At 35.3% G+C, this 24,070-nt stretch overlaps 1 protein-coding gene across 7 annotated transcripts in view; it reads right to left on the bottom strand.

The window, feature by feature from the left end:
• ZBTB20 (zinc finger and BTB domain containing 20) overlaps nt 1-24,070 on the bottom strand; it is a 489,101-nt gene that overhangs the window by 202,889 nt on the left and 262,142 nt on the right. For 3 of the 7 annotated variants that reach the window (XM_087937277.1, XM_087937280.1, XM_087937282.1), the window contains one exon: nt 17,810-17,890. The exons of the other annotated variants lie outside the window; for them this stretch is intronic. The gene's annotated coding sequence lies outside the window, so the exon portion shown is untranslated. The remainder of the gene's footprint in view (nt 1-17,809; nt 17,891-24,070) is intronic. 7 annotated transcript variants of the gene reach the window in all.

Genomic DNA, 24,070 nt, shown 5'->3' with positions numbered 1-24,070 from the left:
ACCACTGAAATACCCATATAGGAACAATATACACATCTGAGTACTCAATAAAAAGGTTAGAGTGTTATATTAGACAACTGTTATGTTTCAGCATGGCTGACCTTGAAGTGTTATTATGAAGTCCAAAAGGAGTAGGAGAGAGAATTGTGTATGCGTATTCTGCATGAATAAATATACTACTATGAATACATATGTTAGATAGTGCAATTTCCCACAAATTCAGTGTGTGAACATCATTTGTTCACCTAGCAGAATGCTTCCGCTGGTGATTGTTACAAGCATTAAAGAAATACAGGAGTAATTTCTGTGTGCAGAAAAAGAATGTCAAATCATACCTTCTCAGTTTTACAGCTTGTAGTTATACATCTTGTTCATTACTTTACACTAAATCCCACAGAAAAAAAAATTGCTTGGTACCAAGAATGATAAATTTCCTCCAAACTAACTTAGAATTGGAACAGAGGTCTGGGAAAACTCAGAATTATTTTTCAAAATAAAATAAAAGAGCGATCTTGAAAGCTAACCATCTGTGAAGGGCAATTTCAACTGACCCGGGTGTACAATGGCACTAAAAGTAACTGCATCTTAGACACTGGGGGAGGATATGAGTTCAGTCAGACATGTTGCTAGCTGTGAACAGTTTATACCCAGCAATTATATAACTGCACAAATGAAATAGATGTTTTCCCTGTCTATACACTGTAAATGTTTACATCAAGTGTGAAACCATAATAAAAGTGGCCAAGACAAGATGACTCTGAGAGCCTGTTCCTTGTGGAAAAATAAAAGCCACGTCAAGTTATTTTAGTGGGCCCTTAGGTATTTTATGATTTGATGACTACCACTGAAGTTAATTTTAAAGACAAAATGGTATCATGAGTAACATTTGATAGAAATCTTATTTTCAGATTGTCTGGAAAATCCTTTTTTCTCTCAACATGAGGAACTAATATGAGAGGTTTGTAACACTTTATTGAGTTTATTTAACTAGGGAAAATCAATTCTTGTTCTATAGCCTTAGGCTTTAAGTACAATATCACTGCTTTTACAGCAAGTACACTTTCTTAGAAACTATGGCCACTAAAAATCTATAAGGTTTTATTTAGGATTCTTAGTGTGACTCTTAATATCCACTTAGAATTTATAAATATGGTAGCATATTTTCCTTTCACAATCCAATGCAGATTTCTCAGAATTAATTACTATGAATTTCGAAAACACAGGTTCACTACTGATGAGATTTTAAATAAAAGTTAGTAATAGTTGAAATACGAATTGTGAAAGTAGAAATGAATGTAAGAACAGATGGACAGGCATGTTCTTCCCCAAATCCAAAAATAGTAATTAACCAAAACTTTACTCTAGGTTTGTAAACTCAAAGCGGATGCATAAATGTTTGTTTAAACGTATTCTTGCTCATTTAACTGGAAAGGTGTTGTGGTCTATTCTATCTCTAAACAAACCCATTGAAGATTGAATAGCACTCGTTCTCTGTCATCACTCCTACGGGCACTTCAAAAATATAGTTTGGAACACTGCAAAACTATCGAGGGAAGATTGTGGTTACATATACCTGGGAAAGAGAGAGAACAGGAAAGAAAAGTTCTGCTGCACCAATGAAAATCCATTTGTACTGTGCTAAATGTCACTCTGTAAGTACTCTAAGTACTAACTATTTTACAATTGTATTAAAGTCTATTTTATACCTTCACTGGGGGTTGACAAATGTATACTCACATACACACAGTATCAGCTTATACAATTGAGTTATAGCAACTGAAGAACTCATACCCTTAATATATTGCTTGTAATTTAGACTTGTGCATCACAAATCTGACTCTTACAGCACAAAATATAGATTTCAGTCTTTATCATCTAGCACCGTGTTTCTCAGTCTTAAAAGCAAGCTGGCTGGAGCAATCTGATGATTGAAGTCCATACATCTTAAGTTGCCAAGTTTGAGAAATATTGTTCTAACCTATACTCTCTGACCTACAATACTTTGCATTTCTTGGCCAGTTTTACCATCTAATAATTCTCCAAGAGAATTTCATCAATGTTTCCCCACTCCTCCTCTTCTTTCAGAATCAGTTTTCTTTTTTTTAAAAAAAAGAATTTTTATTTTTAAAAGCAAACATACACATACAAAACATAAAAACATCTTCCATCAGTTTTCTTGTTCCTCAGTCAGATATCAACTCCCCCCACAAAAAATAAATATTACCTCATCATAATTAATTTGATTAGTAAAGTACCACCCTAAGGATATTTTAAGGGGTCTTGACTGTTTTTTTTTAAAAAACTGGTTTGCATTCCTTACTGCACATTAGCACTTGGTAGAGCAGCATGGAGGCTTTGGAAAATATATTCAAATGCCATGATATCTCTATATCTACAAAAATCAAAATCTTCTAGTCATGGTATTTCCCTATGACACCGTATGAAATGAAAACTGCACTTTAAATGAGCAGGTATTCACACTTATGAACTTTGGTGTTGGTGAAGATTCTTCAGAATTCCTGAGGACAGCCAAGAACACAAACCAACAGATCATCAAACAAATCAACCCAGAGTTTTCACTTGAGGCACAAATGACCAGGGTTAAATTATCCTACTTCATACACATTATGCATAGATTAAGTTCTCTAGAAAAGGCTCCAATGCTGGTAAAAGTGGAAGGAAAAAGAAGAAGAGGATAACCAGCAGCAAAGTGGATGAATTCAATTACACTTGCTATAACAGCACTGTTGGGAGACTTTAAAAAACAGGTTAGGGACAGATCATCATGAAGAAGATCTATTTATGTGGTTGCCAGAAAGCAAAAATAACTTGATGGCACATAATCAATTAGTACAATCAATTTATTTTATATCGATTAAAATTTAATTAATCAAATAAACAATAGGAATAAATCTATAAACTCTAAAAGCAATTTACAAACTTATTGTGATGCCACGGTAGTTCAAGCAATTTTTACAACAGTCAAAGAACTGATTTTAAAATTCAGGTTTTTTTAAGTACAGTCATGAGTGAAGTATGGTCAATAAGTAAAATATACATTTTCTCAAGTTGAACTCAGCCCTTGATAAACTGCATGCATATGTACATTTATGTACATTTCTTGAAAATAATATGCAACTGCTTTGCCAATGTGCTTGTTTGAAGCGTTGTTGTTGTTGTTGTTGTTGTTGTTGTTGTTGTTGTTGTTAAACTTTCCAGTTTATCCTACAGAGGCAATTTGGTGTAGTAGATAAGGCACCAGGAAAGAAACCACATGAGTCCTAATCGTGCTTTAGGCATAAAGCCAACAGGAAGACCTTATGCCTGTCACTGTCTCTCAGCCCTAGGAAGCAGGCAATGGCAAACTATTTCTGAAATCTTGCCAAGAAACCAGTTGTGTGTACAGTCACCAGCAATCAAGACTAACTCGATAATGGAATGGAATGGACTGGAGTGGAAAGGAAAGGAAAACACCTAATTCCTGGGTTTCCTAGTGGCTTATAGACTAAATAATAAGCTATGTTGACCTTGACCTCAGCCAAGACACTGCTATTTAAAACTTAATATCTTTCCTGTAAATGTATAGTTTTGCTTATGCTCTCATACTAAAACCAATAAAGATTTGCCTGTTTTTAAAAAGGCCTGATTTTAAAATAAGGACTTTTAAGAAATGAGAGATGGGGCCTTCAAGTTGCCAATTAATAACAGTCTGAAAAAGACTAAAGAGACATATGACTTACTTAATGAACCTTCTTCTCTGCCTTATTTATATCACGCTAGATGTATAATTTTTCATGCATAATATGAATTCTTTTTTTTTTTTTTTGAGGGGATGGAGAGATTTTTTTCATTCTGGTAATACCACCTTGTCTTTGCCGCTTTTTTTCTGATTTACCTTTTTCTTAGTTGAAATGTATTTTCAAAAATGCTGCCATCAAGGTGAACCTAGCTATAAGCCAGATCTTTCTTGGTGGACCAGCTCAGTTGGTGCTGTTTTATTGGAAGATGTGATCTTCTGTAACAGAATGATCTGTTGCAAAGGCTGCATGCAATGAGTTTTGCCATTATAAATGCTTTATATATATTCCAATATATTATTGATTTTTGCCTAAATGTGAACTATTTAAAGGGAGGGCTTTCAGATTAAAGTAGTACCTAGAGAAAGTCATGTTATTTATCCCACATTTCCACTCCAAACTATGTTGGCTTATAGCTAATCAAGTTTTATCTCTATTCATTTTAAAAATAATTGTATAACAACACCAAGATCCCATGTGTATTTATTTCCTACTCCCAGTATCTTATTTGTAAAAGCTTTCACTGGTGCAGCTTTGATGACTTTTAGCACAGTAAGGTCAGACAGTGCTCTGTTAAAGCAGAAGTAAGAAATACTGCAACCTAGGATATTTCCAATTATTGGTACATGAAACAACACAAAAGAAATAAAATAAGAGCTTCCAAATAAACAAATGAGATTTCAAAGGAAGCGCCTAGGTCATCAAAACAACTTCCATCACTCTTGCTCAGGATTTTCCCTATTGCTTAATCTCTTTGTTTTGTCTGCCCTCATCAATGAGTCCATTCATTCCCCATAATCAGCTCTGATTAGTGTTGCTTCACATCAGTCTTTTCCCTTTTCTTTTCTGTTTTGCCTGTAGAAGGATTGAAATCAGCTTCTACCACCCCTCCTTGTTAAAAGCCGCACCTCTCCTGCTGACTTACTGCTCTCTCTATCAAAAGGGCAAAAGGAAACAGTTGGGATTCATTCTTCCCTCTTTTTTGAGAAACTGCACAAATGTCAACTTCCTCAGAGGATGTTTGGCATAGCTGAGTTCAGTCATGCAATGTACAAAGGACAGGATGATCAAAAGTTTGAAGGGCTGCCCACTGCTAAAGAGGGGAGAAAAAAGGAAAATGCGATCTTTTCTATAGTTTTAAAGAAACACTTGTCTCTGCCAGCAGTGTTACTTCCATTAAACCAGATATTTAGAAACAAAATTCAAGTCTGAATTTTAAGTTGTTAAAAGCCTGAGATTACCATATTCAGATTAAATTATTACTGTTCTTGATTCTTTTAAATTTATAATTCCATATCCTTTATATGATCAAGGATACTTACTATAACATCTATGCGTTCATTCTTTAGTTCTGCAAGCCTTTGGGTTTTTTTCTGTTTTGTTTGGACGTTTTTATTAATAATTTGTTTTCAGGAGGAGTTCTGTTTTCTTAAAGGAGTTAAGAAGGCATGTCATACAAACTAAATATGAAATTCAAACTGGAAAAAAGTTGTCAATTTTAATGTCATCAAGACCTCTTTTGTTTGTGTGTGTGATGCTTTTATCTGTTCAGTTTTGAAGTCTTGTAGTTGTCAATGAAACGTGCCCACACACTGCAAAAAGAGAACACATGTTTCATAATTTCCGCTGCATTATTTAAAAAGCATATTTGCTTCTGTTTTATTTAAGTACACAAAATCTAGGTCTATACCAGATGCCACTTGAAAGGTGCCATCAGACTGGATGGCTTTAAAAAGAGGTCAAGCAAAATTATGAATGAAACAGAATGGTAGAAGAAATTATTTGAAAGATAGTGAATCTATAAATGCTCAATGCAAGGGACAAAGAATAAAGAAATGCTGTTGCTTTATATCCTGCTTATGTCCTTTCCAAAACAAGGCCCTTCAGAAAAAAGGATATATGATTAATGAAACTTTCATGCCAGCCAGGCTGACTAAATTAATGTTTTAGATTAAACTGTAAAAAAACCAGTATATGAGAAGGAAAACATTATCAGGGTTTTTTGTAAAAGGTACCCATATAGCTTTCTTTTTAGCCAGAGCTTTTGAGCAAACGACGTGGAACATTTTTTTCTGAAATACTACAGTACAAAGAGCAGGATTCTATAATTTTTCATAGGATAACTGTAGGTAAATACTAACCTGATAACCTATTAATTTGAAGTTCCAGAAATCCATCTGTAAAATAAAAACAATAAGGCTACTACTAGGAGAATCTGAATTAAAATCATACCAAATGGTAGCTTGTTAACTACTGCACTGAGAATATTTAAGCAAGTCTCTTGAATTAAGCTTTGCGTATGGCAATTTATACATATAAATATGCAAATTAAGGATTACTAGAATTATTAAAATTTTAAAGAGGGCAATCCAATTAATGTTCCTCAAATAAATCCAATTATTCAAATAATGTACATCCCACCCCTAGATCACACCAAATCTGTTCAATGAATGTCTCTTCTATTAATTTGTCCAAATTCTCTCACAGATGGATTTGGTTCAAAATCAAAATATCCTTTCAATTAATTCCCTTTTATCAATCATCATACTCATCTCCTTCCCCTCCCCTTAAATTGAAAAAAAGAGAAGATACAAAATTCTAGTGGGTGGTGATCTATCCTGATTTCCTTTCCTTTTTAAACATAATCAGCTCAGCAAGCTGTTAGCTGGCTCTGCTGCCACTTGAAGTCTTCAGTTTGAAGCCTTCAATCTGTAGATCTATCTCTGCAAGCTCTGCACTTTTAAGAGTTCAACCCCAGACAGCCGATCCCCGTATGGTATAAGAGCTGGGATGGGGGTATCTTCAATTAAAAAAGAATATGAAGGCAAGCTGAGCGATGGGAGAGATTTTGCTCACTTGCAAAAGTTTAGTTATCAAAGGAGATGATGGTTAGCTTTGCATTATAGACAGACTATTGAACTAAATTTTCTTGGCAGATAGCAGAAGAGAATACCGTGTGTTTGTTTGTGTCTGTCTGTCTTTCCATCTACATATACACACACCTTTCGTGCAAGAAGTATCTACAACTATTTTGGGTACTACATTTCCTGAAGGATTTTGACCAATTAAAAAGAAGAAGGTAATAAAGCTGACACAGAGACTTCAGGACCTACCCTGTGAGTATGGCCAAGAAACTTTGGATGACCTATCTGAAGAAACAGTTCAGTATTCGGGCACAAATGATGCCTAAGAGATGACCAGAAACTGTTTTCCATTGTCACCAAACTGGGATCCAAAATAATAAGCATAAGTTTCAGCTAGCCAGAGAATAATAGAATTATAGCATTGGAGGGATTTTGAAGGTCAGTTGATCCAATATCCCTACCCAGTGCAGGAATCCTTATACTAAATCGCTGCCCAATCTTTTCTTGAAAACTTCCACTAATAGGACACAAATAGCTTCAGAAGGCAGGCAATTCAACTACTTAACAGCTATCACAATCATGAAAATACTCCTTATTTTAACTTTGAATTTTTCTACCCTTTATAAAGGAACATATTTGTAGCTAAGGGTTGAAATGAGGAATTCTTGGTGATCTTGGAGTTTGATTTCTTGCAGAAGTTTCATTACCCAAACTGGGTAACATTACAGTATTTGACTACCCATTGATGATATTACCTAATACCTAATTTAGGTAAAGAAATGTCTGCAAGAAAACAACCAAGATCAGAGAGCATCAAGGATCCCTCTTTTACCCCAGTTGCTATAAAAAATAAGTTCACACTATCTGCCCTATGATATCTATTCATGTTTTAGAAGATTGCCATCATGACTTCACTTAGACTTCTTTTCTTTAAGCTAACTGTTCTTTGAAGGATACAGCCTCCAAGTTTCTTTTCATACTTCTTGTTATTTTCTACACTCTTTCCAGTTCTTCAGCATCTTTTTTTCATTGAGGCAACAGAACTTCACACAATAGTCTAGGCATGGTATGACTGGTGCAGCACGGAGTGGCACTATCACCTCCTGTGGTTGTGTATTATACCTCAAAGAGCCCCTCTTTGAAGGAGATGTGGTTTAGAAATATGAAATATAAGTACAAAAATTCCTCTGTCAATGTAGATTAACACCACATCGGCTCTTTCGGAAACTGTGGCACATTGTTGGCTCATGCTTAATGTGTGATTTACCAAGATACTCATATTTTTATTAGAGATAGTAGTGCTAAGTTAGACACTGTCTTATGTTGTACTTTGTACAGGTAGTCCTTGACCTACAACCACAATTGAGCCCCAAATTTCTGTTGCTAAATAAGACAGGTGTTCAGTGAGTTTTGCCCCATTTAATGAACTTCGTTGCCACAGTTGTTAAATGAATCACTGTAGTTGTTCAGTTAGTAACACGGCTGTCATGTGAATTTGGTTTCCCCATTGATTTTGCTTGTCAGAAAAGTGATCACATGACCCCCCTCGACACTGCAACTATCATAAATACAACCCAGCTGCCAAATGTCCAAATTTTGATCATATGATCATGGGGATGCTACAACAATTGTAAATATGAAAAATGGTCATGTCACTTTTTCAGTGCCAAATGGTCATTAAATGAATGGTTGTAAGTTGAAGACTACTTGCAAGAAAAACCATTACCTGTTTTGTTTTGGTTTTTTTCTCTCTTTTTTGTCTATGTGAAGAACCTTTCTCACTGTTGAATATTTGGTTGGATAGGTCTCAGTGTTTAAATCTCTCAATATTCTTTTGAATATTCCATCTATCTTTGGGGGCATTAGCAATACACCCAGCTTTATGTCATTTGCAAATGTTATGAGCTTTCCTGCTAATGCCTCATCTTTTGAGGGAGATTTTGAAGTATACTGCACCCAGGAGAAAACTCTAGGTATCTACTATATACTTCCCTTCATTTGGACATAAGCCCATTAAGGCAACACTAATGGCATCCGACCCCTTTTTTTCACAATATCAAGCAGGAGGGTATGGTCTACTTTACCAAATGCCTCACTAAAGTGTAAATATGCAGTACCCAGAGCTTTCCTGTAGAGACTAGAGAAGATGACAGAAATGTGCAACAAAGTCTGTCTAAGCCAAAAGGGATGAAACATCTTTTTTAAAAAAAAGTATGGAGCAATTTGTTAACAATTGGAAGTAGCTCACGTAGCTATTCCCTAATTTGCTGGAACCTAAGAAAGAGGAAGAGGTACAGTGAAATTAGACTTGAAAAATTATGTTATTATAGACAATTTCAATAAAAATAATTTTGGCCTTCCTGGGGAATTGATTTTCTGATCTGATTTATCTAGCAGGACTGATAATTCCTTAGTTCACTAATCTACTCATACTGTCAGAGAAAACAGTAAAATTTGTCTGATACAATTTGTTTTTAACTAATCCATGCTGGCTTCTTGTAATCACCCTGTTAGTTTCTATGTGCTTGCAATCCTACTGTTTGATTATCTTTGCTAGAGTTTTCCCAGGTATTGACCTTCCAAATAATTGATCTGTAGTTTCCTGATTCCAGTCTTCCCACTTTTTAAAATATTGGAGTAACATTGGCTGTCCTCTTTGTCCAGCTTTTGACAAACTCTAAAGTGAGAAAGTGTTTGTGATATTTAGAAAAAGAAACAGTCTATGGGATGTTACAGCTCTCAGAGATCATGTATATATGTCACATTGCACCCCTGAACAAAAAAGCAGAGCCTACATATGACAAATAAATTAAAATTTATCAGATAATATATCTTTTTTAAAAAAAAATCAGGTCCCAATGCACACACACACATACACACACATAAAGACACACACATACAAACACACACACACTTAAGGGATCTTTAGTGGAAAAGAAAGAAATATCTTGTTTCCTTTCCTGCCTTGTTGTCTTCCATTTTTCTTTGCCTTCCTAATATATGTAAACTAAACATTGCTTTAAATTGTACTTTATTACATCAAATCAGCTTTATTACATTATGTGTTTTTATGAAATCCAAGAAATGCTCTATTCTTTGATCATTTATAACATATTTCTGTCTTATAATGTTCAAAGATCAACTGCCATTTTTCTCTAAAATGTGAACATCTATCTCTGCAAAAGTCCATTACAATCCTTGCACATTCTAATTTTATTATTATAGCCATAATTTTGATCACAGTCATAAAGTCAATTAGTTTCAATCAACTACTTCTGCATACATACTTCAGCCTTACCTAGGAACACAAAACATCAGTGCAAGAAAAAAGAAAATGTGTTTATGTAGCTTTGATTGCTAGGTAGGCTTAAAAAGTTCTTTAATATAATCTCATAATCAGTTTCTCTGCTAGCACTTGCTACAGGACCTAATAATCAGGACAGAAATTTAGACTGTGGTCATATTTCTCATTAGTGCAACCTTAAAATGTAACCACAGAAAAACACATTTTTTTCCTTTGTTCATATGCATCAAAGCCCAAAATTCACTCTTATGTTTTCCCATGCCATATATTCTTTGGCATTGTATTTTCTAGAAAGATATTCAATTGAAGCTGAAAATTACTTCTTCTATCTTCTTGATAGAAAGTGCAGTATATGGAAACTAGTCACCTTATGGTGTTCAAAAGAAAAAAAATGTTTACATTAGTTATAATTCTATTAGAATACATAGAAATAGTCTGACACCCATACTCTGACCAAAAATTAATGTACAAATTTTGTACAGTTTTTTAAATTTTTAGTTGTGGAAGTAAAGAACTCTAATCATTATATTTTCAGTTTAAAAGTTTTCCTTTTGCATGGTATGAATGTACATATGGTGTTTATAAACTGTCTTTTAACATTTAGATATTTTATTCATTTTTCCACATGGTACAAGTAGACACATATCACTGCTGAAAAGATAACAGTCAAATGACATAACTCTATAGCTAAGGAACTCAAACTATTGCAGATTTCACTGGTGGCATGGTAAGCAGCTAAGAGCATATCAAAATATACATATCTGTTTTTCATAAAACAGTTTTGTCTTCAAGATACAAGTATAGTTTGTGAAAATTATTTTATTTAATAATTAATTGATGCTTTTGTCAAAGTTATTGCCTGAAATTTTATAACATGCCAGCATGCCTAAAAGGGAAACATTTCTTGAAAAAAATTTGAAAAGATAAAAAGAACCTAACTATGTCACTTGTTCATCCTGTCCTAACTTAAGACGGATTCTGGCCACTAGAAGATTAAGCAGTCTGATCTTAAGAACATTACTGTAACTGAAATTCTTTTGATAAAAATATCCTTTTCTGTTTTAAAGGTTGAATTACTGCTTGTCACTAGCTGAACAACATACTGAACAATATACTCTTCAAACTTAGAAAAACTCAACAAGAATAATAACATCAGAGAACACTTATAAGTTAACAGCCACAAATGTTAGCCAAGGCATATTGCTATCATGCAACTATGTTTCATTCCCTCTGAAAGAGATGTAGTTGTCTTACAAATACTGTTCCAATCCTTTTCTAAACTTTTAATTACTTTGGAATTTTTTTTCAATTAGAAATGGAGGAACACTTTGTGAATGTTTCATATTAGATTTACTGCAAATTTATGTTGATAATCAGCATAATTGTTTCTTGCCTATCTATATAATTTCTGTGAATCTAGACCAGGGGTATCAAACCCACATTGACATGGCAGCATCACATGACGTATTGGAACTTTCCCCACTTTGCTAAACCAGGCGTGGGCATGGCCGGCTCATGATGCATCTGGCATGCTGGCTGGGAGTTTGACAGCCCTGATCTATTCTAGACCAATATTTCTCATGCAACTTTAAGATTGTGTGCATTTCAACCTCAGGAATTCCGCAGATAGCCAGTAGAATCTCCTATCTGTAGTTCTGAATAAGCAAAAAAAATCTTATCATCTTCTCCACAATAATGAAATAAAATAACTTGCTAACTATGCCCACACTTCTGCAGGATTGAGAGAGGGGACTTTTTTTTTCCAGAGAGGCTCAATCAGTGTTAAAACATGGAAATGAATAGCCATGGATCCAAAGCCTCATAATAATGCAGCAATAAATGTGTTCAGTAATGTTTCCAGATAAGTAGCAGTGCCAGTGGCAGCATTTTGCTGAATCAGCATTGGAGAGTCCTTCTAATGACATATATTTGAATGTGTGAATGACTGGAGAAATGAATGTAAGAAGAGCAGTTGTAAGCAATGAGTATATAAATATGAAACCTGGATATACCATAAGGAAGACTAGTAGAGAAATAAGAAAAGGGTTGGAAAATGTTGTATTTGCTTTGGTTTCAGACACAAATTAGATTCTAAAGGCACTGGGGCCATGATGAGAAATGTTTTACATGATAATAGACATCTTCTGAATTGTAAAAATACACCAATCATGTGCTATCATGGAACGTTAAAAAAAACCTGTCTTTCTTTTTTATACAGAAAATGGCATGAGACAGAAGATACACAGATAGTTCTCAATTAACAACTATCCTGTTTAGCAACCATTCAGACTTTTGATGGCACTTTGAACTGACATACATTTAAGACAGTTGCAGTGTCCCAATGTTCATGGTCATGTGGTGCCCATTTGCAAGCTTCAGAGCCAGTTTCTAACAGTCAAAGTCAATGGAGAAGCCGGCAGTAAGTTGCAAGCCATGGTTATGTGATGTCACGCTTAAAGACTGCATGTCTTTAAAAGGAACAGACATCTTAATTCTTGTCATGCGATGTTTGCCGGTTGGAATTGCGGTTATTAAGTGAGGACTTAAGGTACTGAATTACATAAATGAAGGTTTCAGTCTCATTATCTTTGCCAGGAGATGGGGGTTCTGCTGAGATATTTTAAAAAATGCCATTGAAAAAAAGATTTGCAATAATTCATTGAAATAATGGCTGCAGATAACTATGAATTAAGGCTTAACCCAATTTATGGTGTGATCATTCAGAAGCAGTCAGTACATTTGATTCAAGTTATAACCAGTCACAACTGGTTAATTCTTGTAATAAGGTTGTACAGTAAGTTTTCAGCAGCTCCTTTCTCATTTTGGTGCCATTCTCTCTTTTTCTCTCTCCTCCCTCTCTCTTGCCTAAACAATGGATGGCAGCTGTTTATAATGCTACTTATTTAATGAAAAGACAGCAGTACCTATAACTGAAAAAAACCCTGAGAAACAGAGAGGGAAGTTATAATGCCAAACGTTTTCCTAGTGAGGGACATTTATCTTCCTTTGTCCTCTTTGGATTTTCTGGCTTAAACAGATACCTGCCAAGGTTTAGAAAGCACACCATTTTATTTTAAAGGTTATTTATTAAAAAAAGAAAAAAAAGAAAACTTTTGGCAACCTTAAGAAAAAAGGAAATTCTTGCCAGGCATGACTTTTTTTTGTTTTGGCTTAAAACCCTGATTTAAAATAACCACTTGAGCTTTATGCTCACAGCTTACACTTCAATAGAACACCTAAAAGAAATTATAACCTTCTGATATACAGCAGGGTATCTTTTCTTTACCATGTAATATGCACAGGCAGGAGAAATTGCGCTATGCATGGCAGTTTGCTAAGGCAAAATTTATTGTAAGACTGTTTCTTTGAATACGTGATTAAGCCTTCTTGTTTTCTGCATAACACATCTAATGATGCAGGATGTGCATGATACCCATGTTTTAGTGAACTCAGAGACATGTGCCCTGACGTACACTATGAAATTCAATGCCTTAAGGCCTCAACGATGTAATTCCCCTGTAATCTGCACTGACATTATTTTGCCAGCAGCATAACCCCATGCTAGCTCAGGAACTTAGCACACATAATAGTAAATCCTAGAACATGCAGAGAGGAAAATAAAACAAAATAATATGCCTATGGGGGAGTTGTATTAGATGCCTTTATTACTCCATTTGATAGCACTAGTTATTAAAGCATCTGAGAATCTTCTGAACATGATGAAAACTCAGAGGAGTTTCAGAAGCAGTTTATGATAAGGAAAAGAAGAGTTTGCTTTCAAAACCAATAGCAGAAACAGCTATTAAAATCACACATAATAATAGAACTGCGAACAAAAAGAGAAAAATGTTTCTAACTACATATACCTAAGGTGACATAATACCAGGGGTGGGATTCTACAGGTTCGCACCTATTCGCTAGAACCAGTTGTTAATATTCTAAGCCAGGGGTTCCCAGCCTGGGGTGTTCGCACCCCCTGGGGGTGCGAGACGATTTTCCAGGGGCTGCGAGAAAAGTCCAGGTAAATAATAGGATATTGGCTACATGTTGGCATTTTTATTTATTATGCAATAGATTAACTTTGTTTTCATTTTGGAGTTAAGTATCGTTATTTAGTGGCCGTCACATACATAGCTGAAAAGATTCAATCCTACCATACATTTAACGCGTTCAGTAGTTCCTAAAGTCTAAATTTCAGGGGGTGCGAGGTGAAAAAAAGGTTGGGAACCACTGTTCTAAGCAATTCGGAGAACCGGTTGTAAGAAAAAATTACTGGCCTAACCCTGGAAGGAAGGCAGGAAGGAAACATTCTGGTGTTGCTTACAGAAACTGCCTCTCCGTTAACCCTTACTACATTCTTGGCAGGACTAAACTTCCTGTCTCTGGAACTTCTCTGGAGTTTTTTTCCTCTCCTTTGCTGGTACTTTGCTTGTGTGGAGTGACAATTCAAAGTTACAATGGCACTGAAAAAGTGACTTATGACCATTTTTCACACTTACAACTGTTGCAGCATCCCCACAGTCTTAGAAGCCAGGTGAGGAGATGCGTGGGTCGATGTGAGTGATACTGAGTTGGCCACACCCAGCCAAGGCACGCCCACCAACTTAGCCACGCCCACAGAATTGGTTGTTAAAAAGTTTGAATCCCACCCCTGCATAATACGCAAGTAGGTTGCAACTTACATTTATGAACCCCAGAGGAAAGCCAGCTGTTTAAATAATATAGATCTAATCTTTATGTAAAAGTTAGGATTGTTTTATTACACAGTTTAATCAGTATGATTGTCAAATCAAGTATAGAATATTTTAGGCAGTATAGTTTTAAAAACCAAGGAAAGCTTATGTTTCCTTCCTTCAAATTTTGACTGTTGTGCAATAAAACTACAAACTAGCTACCTAGTTATCAATCTGATTATTATAACATCCAAAATTTTTTATAGTTGTATAACATGTAATAATGATATTAATTAACATATAGATGACAATGATGATAATGTTGCAATGCAGTTGAGATAGATGGTTTGATTCTCATGTATAGCATCATAATATTGTGAGTGGAGTATTGATGCTCTACATAAAGTGCTATTACAGTAAGCATGGTGGCAGCTAGCCAACCAACAGCTGCCACATATAATTAAAAAAGTGCAGCTTTTCCTCCCACCAGAACAAATTAATTCTCTTTGACCCCCTCCTAAAAATTGGCAGAATGCTTTTCCCTGATTTGCCCCTGAAATGGAGATGTGAACTGGGAAAAGACATTTTTCAATAGTTGTAACAGTGAAATTTAAAAAGTTTATATACTCCACCACAAAGACCATAAGAAAAAGCTTAGCTGTATATTTATGGGAAATTAGGTTGTGAAACAGATGGGAATTTATTTAGTAATGATGCCAGGGCATAGCAAATCAAATTTTTGCTGGTAAAGAAAAGACTAGGCTTCAGCTGGCTAATGCAACTTACTAGGAAAGAAACAAAAAAACAAATAAAACCTAACATGACAATTAAAAACAAGCCCTTAGAAACCGTGGCTCCATGACCAAACAGTTACACAGAATTAGACACAGAACTGGAAAAGGTATTGGTTGTGAAATCATCTAGTTCTTTCTGAACGACTCAGAAAGCAGAATATAGCCAGTGTCTCTATGAGAGTTGACTATGCAGTTGTTTCTTAGTATAACAGAAAGAGTATGTTTATATGGTGATTATATTCCTGAAGTCATGCAGATGCAAGAATTTTAAAAAATCAAAAATAATTTTCAAACTTAGGAATCTCCCCCACTATATTCAAAAATGACCAAATTGTTCAAAATATACATATACATACATTTTTCTCATATAAGGGCCTCAATGACCAATCCTCTAGTCTAACTAGATTAGAATAGACAATCTTTTAGGTACCTTGCAACTCTGACTGCAGGAAACAACTGTAATTCTAAGAAGATTTTGCTACATACATTGTATGCATGTAGTAATTGTATACATATATACATAAACACACACATACATATATTAATATATGTCTACATTATTTCAGGGATGTCAAACTCATGGCTGTGGGCCAGATGTATCACGTGCTGGCCATGTCCACTCAAGTTTAGTGAAGGGGAAAAAAGTTGCGAGACGTCGTGTGATAACAATGTGTCGTCGTGAGTTTGATACCCCTGGAGTATACTATATGTCTGTGTATGTATATTTATGCACACACACATACTGATACACACATACACATACTGCACACACACACACAATCACACACACTGTATATATATATATACTGTATATTTTTTCCTAGGGTTTTCCTGAAAATATGATGTCCACTTTGTTCAGAGCAACTGAATGTTGATCTACTACTTGCAATAGGAATTAACAGAGCAGCTTATGACCCAAACCTTTAGTGTATTAATCACTAAACCAATTAGGTCCCAAATATAATGTATAAATATTACATTTTAAAAGTGTAATTTTTGAATTTTACACATTTTAGGTGTTATCATATTATATTTTATTCATATAATTTATATCCTTTTGTTTTTACAAACAAAATTTCAAGTTTTATGTGGTCACATGAACATTTTCTATAGAAAAATATTTTTAGTAATGTTGCAACGTTTCATCAATGCATTCTCAAGCATGTAGGCTTTCAAAGAGCCAGGTGGAAACCTTTTCCAACTTTGTGTTCTATTTAAATGTAGATACTGGAGTTTTTGAACCAAATTTTTCTAGTACTAAATTCTGAATTATTTCAATTTGTGAAAATTATAGATTTCTATTTTTAAAAAATGCTATTCATTTTTTAAAAAATATTAAGCTATTTTTACTACTAAGTAAAAGTAATAGGTATATTCTCTGCTTATTCTAAACCTATAAATGCACTATATAAATGTAGCTTTTAATATCAGAGACGTAACAAATTAATTGTTAAATATATGTTTTAATTAAATAATTCCAATTTTACATTTTATGGCTATTTTTAAATACTAAAAACACTCTATATGTGTTTGTCAGCATATGCATGCACACACATACATAGATACTCATAGATGCACAAATGCACAGTTCCAGGGGCTGCAAACATGAAGGAAGGGCAGAGTGAAAAGAGCTGCGTAAGTCTTTTCTCACCAGGAGTTTTCCTGCTCAGTGCCCCTCTTCCAGCTGCTTTTCTTCATGAAGAGAAAAATACATAGCAGCTATTAAGCCTATATAGGAGATTCTTTCAGAATAACACATGTGAATCATTTATATCATCTCACTAGGAAAAAGAACAGAAGGGATAAAGTTTTGAAAAAAAAATATTGAAATCCTTCTGTATAGACCCGTGGAAGTTTCATTTATAAATGGTTTCCCATCACACCGCCTCTCTCTATTCCCAGAGGTTGCTTTCATGGAAGTATTTTCTTTTATCATGCATTCACTAGAGAGTTTCTTTTATGCTTGGCTGGACAATCAGGTCTTCAGAACATAATGTAAATGCTGAGAAACACAGGCATGAAAAGTTGCCAGACAAAGAGTCTAAGTGAAGGATTAATATTTTCTCTTTTTTCCAACTCCTTGTAGCAGCACACTCTTGCCTCTTTACAAGCACCTTGTTAGCTACTGCCAAGACTGACACCCACTGGTGACAGCAGGAAAGCCCACCAAGGCAAGCTAAAGTTAACCTAAACAGTATTGATTGTTCTGTCGCTAGCAATGAATATAAGGCAAAGTTTCTCAGCTCTGTGAAAGCTGTTAAAATGTTCAGCCTCTAATGTGATATGAAAAACTGAGAAAGAGAGAGGGAGAGCCAGAGAGAAATTACTTCACCACTAACAGCATCCGCATACTAACTTCTAAATCCATAGCACTCACCACAATGATTGTAGTTCCTGTTCCAAGTGATGACGAAGGAACCTTTTGCCTCCGGAGAGTGACAAAGCTTGGCTGCCTTAGCTTTTTTGAGTTCACAAGGATCCACGGGGAGTGCCGAGGCAAAAAAAAAAGAAGCTTTAGGGAGGAAAGAAGTGGGAAGGAAAATCACTGGAGCCTCCTAACGATCAAACTTTTTACTAACTAAAAGGAAATGTCTTATAAATAAACAGAAAGAAAAACAAAACAAAAAAAAATCCACCCCATCCTGTCATAAGAATGTAAATTATTGCCACTTCATGGAGCATTTTACAGAACAGCAGAGAAATGGGGGAGAAGGGGGGAGAGAGAGACACTATAAAAAGAAAAAAAAACTGTTCAGAAGTTCATGCAGTTTTCAAGTAGAAAAGCAAACAACTCAAATTCAGCATAATCACAGCCTACTAAATTAAATTCCTTCAGCACTAATAATCACCTAAATGCTATATTTGAGGTTTACTGGGGATAGTATTCTAAGCCTTAAGCAGCTATGAATTTAAAGTCTAAAGGAAAGACTTAGTCTAAAGACTGCAATGTAATGATCTCTAAGATAAACTCTTAGCTCTACTTTTTAAAAGAAGTACTGAACAGGTCAGCACAAATCATAGTGTGCCAATTTCTCTAGACATAACCAGAGAAGGTTTCTGGTTAATTATTTTAAAGAGATTAGATTTCAAATCATGCAAAGAAGATATAGAGTAAGTTAATGGACAAAGATACAGAGAAGGCAGGGTAAGATAAATTTCCAAATCAGGATAATTGAAGTCAGGAATCTTATGTAGGATTCTGTAGGATTCCTACTAAGGGAGCTTGCAATCAGAAGGAATATTTAGCTGCCCTTACAACTTTGATTTTCATAGACAGCAAGCAGGTATAACAGGATGACAGACCATAAGAACGTGTGTAATGCCATAGTTTCCATAGCTATTGGCCTTAGCCTGGCTATTTAATTTTTCGGCCAGCCTGGCAGCCAAATACTGATCTAATGTCATGCCCTTGTTGGAGTCTGATTCTGAGGGGGAAGATTAAGGAGCTGACAGGGAGTGGGAGTGTGGCTCTGGAAGAAATGGGGGGAAGGGCCCAGTCCAGCTGGGCATTCAGAGGAAGACCCAGGGCCACCCTTTCTTCATCCTAGGGCATGCAGGGAGAAACGGAGAAGGAGCAACGTGGCTTATGGGAGAGAAAAAGGCCTTGATCCCTTTCATTAGTTGCTGCTGGGAGAACAGGATATAAGAAGGACATTTGCACGCAGCACCTTGCTGGAAGCAAAGCGTGCATTATCTTTGTCAAGGCTTATCTGGGTTTTGGCGTTCTCCCAACTGTGCATGCTTCGTTATCTTTTGGAATTCTTCAATTTATTATTCTGTCCCATAGTGTTAATTACTTTAGCGTGGTTTGTGTTGTTGTTTTTATTTCTACTTTATCTGTACTTTGGGTTTGGGCTGCATTTCTTCCCTTTGTAGACTGTTTTTGGAAGAGTTTGATCTCCAGACAAGGATAACTGCACATTGGGGGCCAAGTTGGAGGTATTAAAGGGACTTTACCTATTTTTGTGACGTTGTTGCTTTTCCACCATGCCCCGGGTCATCACATCGAATTCTAAGCCACAGCAAAATTGCTGACCCCTCTGTTATCCGTTAACAAAAGACATACTATACTTGTCCCAAAGAAAAAACACTGATTTTGACATGCCAACTTGCATAAAAAACAAAGTACTTAGAAAACGCCTGAAAGCACCAAAGGAAATACCACATTACATACAATAGTTGTAGTTGCTATAAACTCATTTCCATGTTAGCTACTGCACAGGTGTCAGTCTGTCTGTACAGACAAGAATTGTCTAAAAATCTCTACAGCAGGAACCAAAACTCTGGTTCAAATCAACTAAAGAAATTGTATTGATAGAGCACATTTGACTTAAACAATGGTAGAAATTAAAAGAAAATGAAACAAGCTTTTAAGATTTCTGCAGAAAGAGAATAAACAAATCAACTTCAAAAGTAAAAAAATATGAGCGGTGGTAATGGAAAATCTAACTTCAATAGATCCTGTCAGACTTATTAATTGTACACATAAGCATATGGCTTCTATGTGCTGTACAATCCCAAATTTCTCAACCTCCCAAGCAGTTATTGTAATGTTCTTATTGGTTTCAGGCAACTAAGCCAACCGTATGGAATAACATGATCTGAACAAGTACAATGTAAATATATTTACCCACACTTGATTATTTGTCTAACCAAAAATGTATCAGCCTCTTCATTCTATTTCTGAATAGCTGTCATCTGACAATGTCAGTATTTTTAACATTGTCTAAAGAAAACAATAAAACTGCTCTGTGTAGGGTAAGAGATGCAAAATGGACTCATATTTGTACCTCTGCCAGTTCTAACAATTCCAATTCACCTTCTTCAGTCTGGATTATTTTTTTTTTCTTGCTTCTTTTCCTTGGCTATTTATTTTATTGATTGTAAATTGTGAGATAGCTGGTAGAGAATAACATTGTGAACTTAAGCATCAGCTCGCTAACAACTAACTGGGCTTATTCATTTCATCCTGAAAAACTAATACAGGGGTCCAAGAGTCATCATAATTTTTACTGAATTAAATCTAACACCTATAGAAAGTTGAATATGGATGCCAAAAGAGCCTTACCCTGTCATTCATATGCTAATAGTAATGAAATATATTTTAGTACTTGTATTACTTATATTTGTTACATTTTTATTCTGCCTTTCCTTCAGCTCAAGACAAGTGTATACTATTCCTTCTTCTATACGTTCCCCGCATAACAGCTTGGTTGGACTGAAACAGGATAATTAGCTCAAAGTCAGTGAATGAGCTTCCATAATTAGGGTGCACTTGAACCTAAGCATTCCTTCTTCTAGTCCAACACCTTCAACACATTTTTATAGAGCTCTTATAAATTATCACCATGATAACAAGTACAAAATGTATTGGTACAAATATAAAATGTTTTCCCTTGTTTTATACTGCTTTAATATTTGACTTAATGTACTGATATTTATTCTTTGTTATTTGAAGGCAACAATTATGTAGGGTGTGATTCCAAACATATGCAATGTACATTCAGACGTGTAGGCTAAGATCAGTTAATAGATCAGAAGTGTTCACTAAAAGATGTTTCATTTTGCTGCTTTGAATAATGTTGATCTTTTTTTCTACTTCTAAAATATTAGTGGCTGGCATGATGTCCTCCTCTAAAAGTCTAATTATGAGTAACTGATTTAGGATGATTACATCTTATAAATATATTACCTTGATTCACACATCAAACCAAGGCCTGTTTGCTTCCCTATGTTGTGTTGAATAAACTACAATTAGGTGAGAATGCTATGCCAAAATCAAATAGGCTACAATCTGGCTTACTGAAAAAAGTGAACTCAGCCACTGAATGAGAAATATCCTTTGGAAGCAGAATCAGCAGACATTTTTTCCAAGTGCATAAAAAAGCAGATGGGATTGTCAGGGAAAATGAATGCAGATTCAGAAATGAATAGTGTCCTTGAGGAAAGTTAAAGAGTTTCCAAAGTTAGCAAATAAAGAGGATACGGCGGTAGGGGAATATGACCTAAAAACCTATCCTTGTAGGAATGTGTAGGAAGTTAGGAAAAACGCATTTCACCGTGCTAGATGCATAATACAAATAATGCCATTCCTTCTGGTATCATCTATGTTGCCATGGGCCTGGATGCAACTCGCAATGCAATAAGAGACAAGAGACCAATCAAGCTCTTCCAGTGTTCTGAATTTCCCAGATGTGCTCTTCTCTAAAAGTTTTAATTTGCAAAGCAGATTTTAAGTTTGCTCTTAATAGGTCACAAATAACTTGGGATGCAGAATCTCATATTTCATTGTGTCCTGATGGTGCTACTAAATAGTTCATCTATCTTTAAAACAGCAAGGTGCTATAAAGGCCCCATATTTTCCTTCTCTCTGACATTGCTTACAGGTTGATTCTGGGAATTTGTTCCTCAGCATTAGACCACTTTGTTCATACTTAATAAAGCAAAAGTAATCATATACCCACCTTCAATGCTGCTTTTTCTTGTGATATGTCCTGAGAAATTCATTTTGTAAACTGTTTTTGATGGCTTGAGATCAATGCATGCACTTAGAACTAAAAATTAGTTCTTAACTATCAGCAATCGTCTGATACATTTAGAGCTGAGACTGGAAACTTTCAATGACAAAGATATGCACTGAAAAAGGAAGAGTTGAGGGAATGACATTGGCACTGATGCTGATAGCATGCAAAAAGATGGCAGTCAAAATTTAAAAGCCAATGTTATGTGTTTTTTTGATAAAAAAAAAGATGTAGTGGGGCACATTGCATTAGTTTCACATGCCTGTTTTTTTCATTGTTTGCAAACATTCCAGCAAAACTATTCTGCTCTTTACTCTGATCACCCTTTTGCAATTAATAGTAAATGTCTGAATTGTAATGTAACACATTCATCCCCAAAGTTTAAAATAGATTTATCATGCTACCTTAAGTATTAATAGCACTTTCCCTTTCACACAGTGATCAATGAATGAGTCTTCCTCCTTCATGAATAGGGGTTTGTAAGAATGATACACGTTAACACAAAAACATTGCCATATACACTATTCTTTTTTTCCATACAATTCTACAGATAGGATAATACTAAGTCACACACAAAAAATATTGTTGTGAAACTTATTTTGGCTGAGTGATGGCTTAAGTAAAGTCTAAGATGAAGGAATAGAAAATTAATGGTCCAGCAATATATGAAGTCCATGCCTAAAATCAGCAATATTAATCAACACAACCTCTGGACATGACAAAAATCTATTAACTGATATACCTGTTACGAAGTTATAGTGCCATGATGGTGAACCTTTGGCATGCGTGTCAGAGGTGGCACGCAGAGCCATCTCAGTGGCCACGCGTACTGTCGCCAGCTGCTCTTCTGGTTTTTGGCGCATACATGCACACTGGCCATCTGGTCTTTCCGGGTGCCAGAACACTGGAAATGGCCAAAACATTGGCCAAAAAACAAGCTGTTTTTGAACCATTTTCAGGCCATTTGGGGGGCTGTTTTCAGGCTGTTTTATTGGGTCAATTTCAGGTGGTTTTCTGGGCATTTTCAGGTTGGTTTCCAGGCCATTTTGGGGCTCTTTTTTGGGCCATTTTCAAGACGTTTTTGGCCCAAAAATGCCCTGAAAATGGTCCAAACACCAGCCCAAAATGGCCAAAAAAACCAGGCATGCATACACTGGCCAGCTGGTCTTTGGTTTTGAAGCACTCCAGCATGCACGCATGCACATGCATGCACATATGTGTTCAGGTTTGGGCACTTGGTGCCGAAAAAGTTTGCCATCACTGTTATAGTAACATAAAGTGTTATATTTAGGTCTGTTCTATCTATTACTATCAAACTTAACATTTAACAGGACAGAACATGAAAGTTTGCAAGCAAGCTTTTTCTTTCCTTTCATTATAACCTACTGAAAAAGCATATGCATATACGTATTGGTATAAATAGAATAAGGTATTCAAAATACAAACAAGTAGTAAACATATATGACAAATTAACTAATTAATTTTTATTAATAGCATTACTGTGATATTTGGAGATATTTCAAACTTTTGCAGTCTTATTGAAACATGCCTCTTATTTTGATAATGTTTGCAGGTCTCTGAATAGTTGAAACCATTCAAAGATATTCCTAAATGCAACTTTACAAATCCTATTGCTATTCCTTATCCCAAAATCTGAAGCGAATTTGAGGGTCATTCACTGTGCAACAGACAGAAGATGTAAATCTACACTCAAATCCAATGAAGATATTATAAAAAAAATAATTCACATTAACTTTTCCTACCTAATTTAATGCAAGAAAAAAGAATAAAATAAACAAAGGAATATACTTCTTGGATTCTTTCCTCCAACTTCTTACACATAAAACTAAGTCATTTATTCCCCTCTTTCCAATCACTCCTATTTTGGAACAGTTGAAAATGAAATATTATTCCACTGAGCTTTTCTATTCAAAACCAAGTTTTTTGCTGTGACCATCTATACTTACCCTGTCTATTCTTCTATCCAGCAACAGGCCTTTTCAATCTGCCTTCCTAGGGTCTGCATTTGATTACAGTATTCACATTCTATTTAGATTCTTTTGTGCTATGCCCTGTGGTGCTAGTATGAAAGGTGTTATTTATAAAATGTAATTGTG

The sequence above is a fragment of the Pseudonaja textilis genome, chromosome 7, assembly GCF_049901715.1.
Source record: "Pseudonaja textilis isolate UNSWEBS1 chromosome 7, rPseTex1.2, whole genome shotgun sequence".
Lineage (NCBI taxonomy): Eukaryota > Metazoa > Chordata > Lepidosauria > Squamata > Elapidae > Pseudonaja > Pseudonaja textilis.
This window is presented reverse-complemented; position numbering and strand designations above follow the sequence as displayed.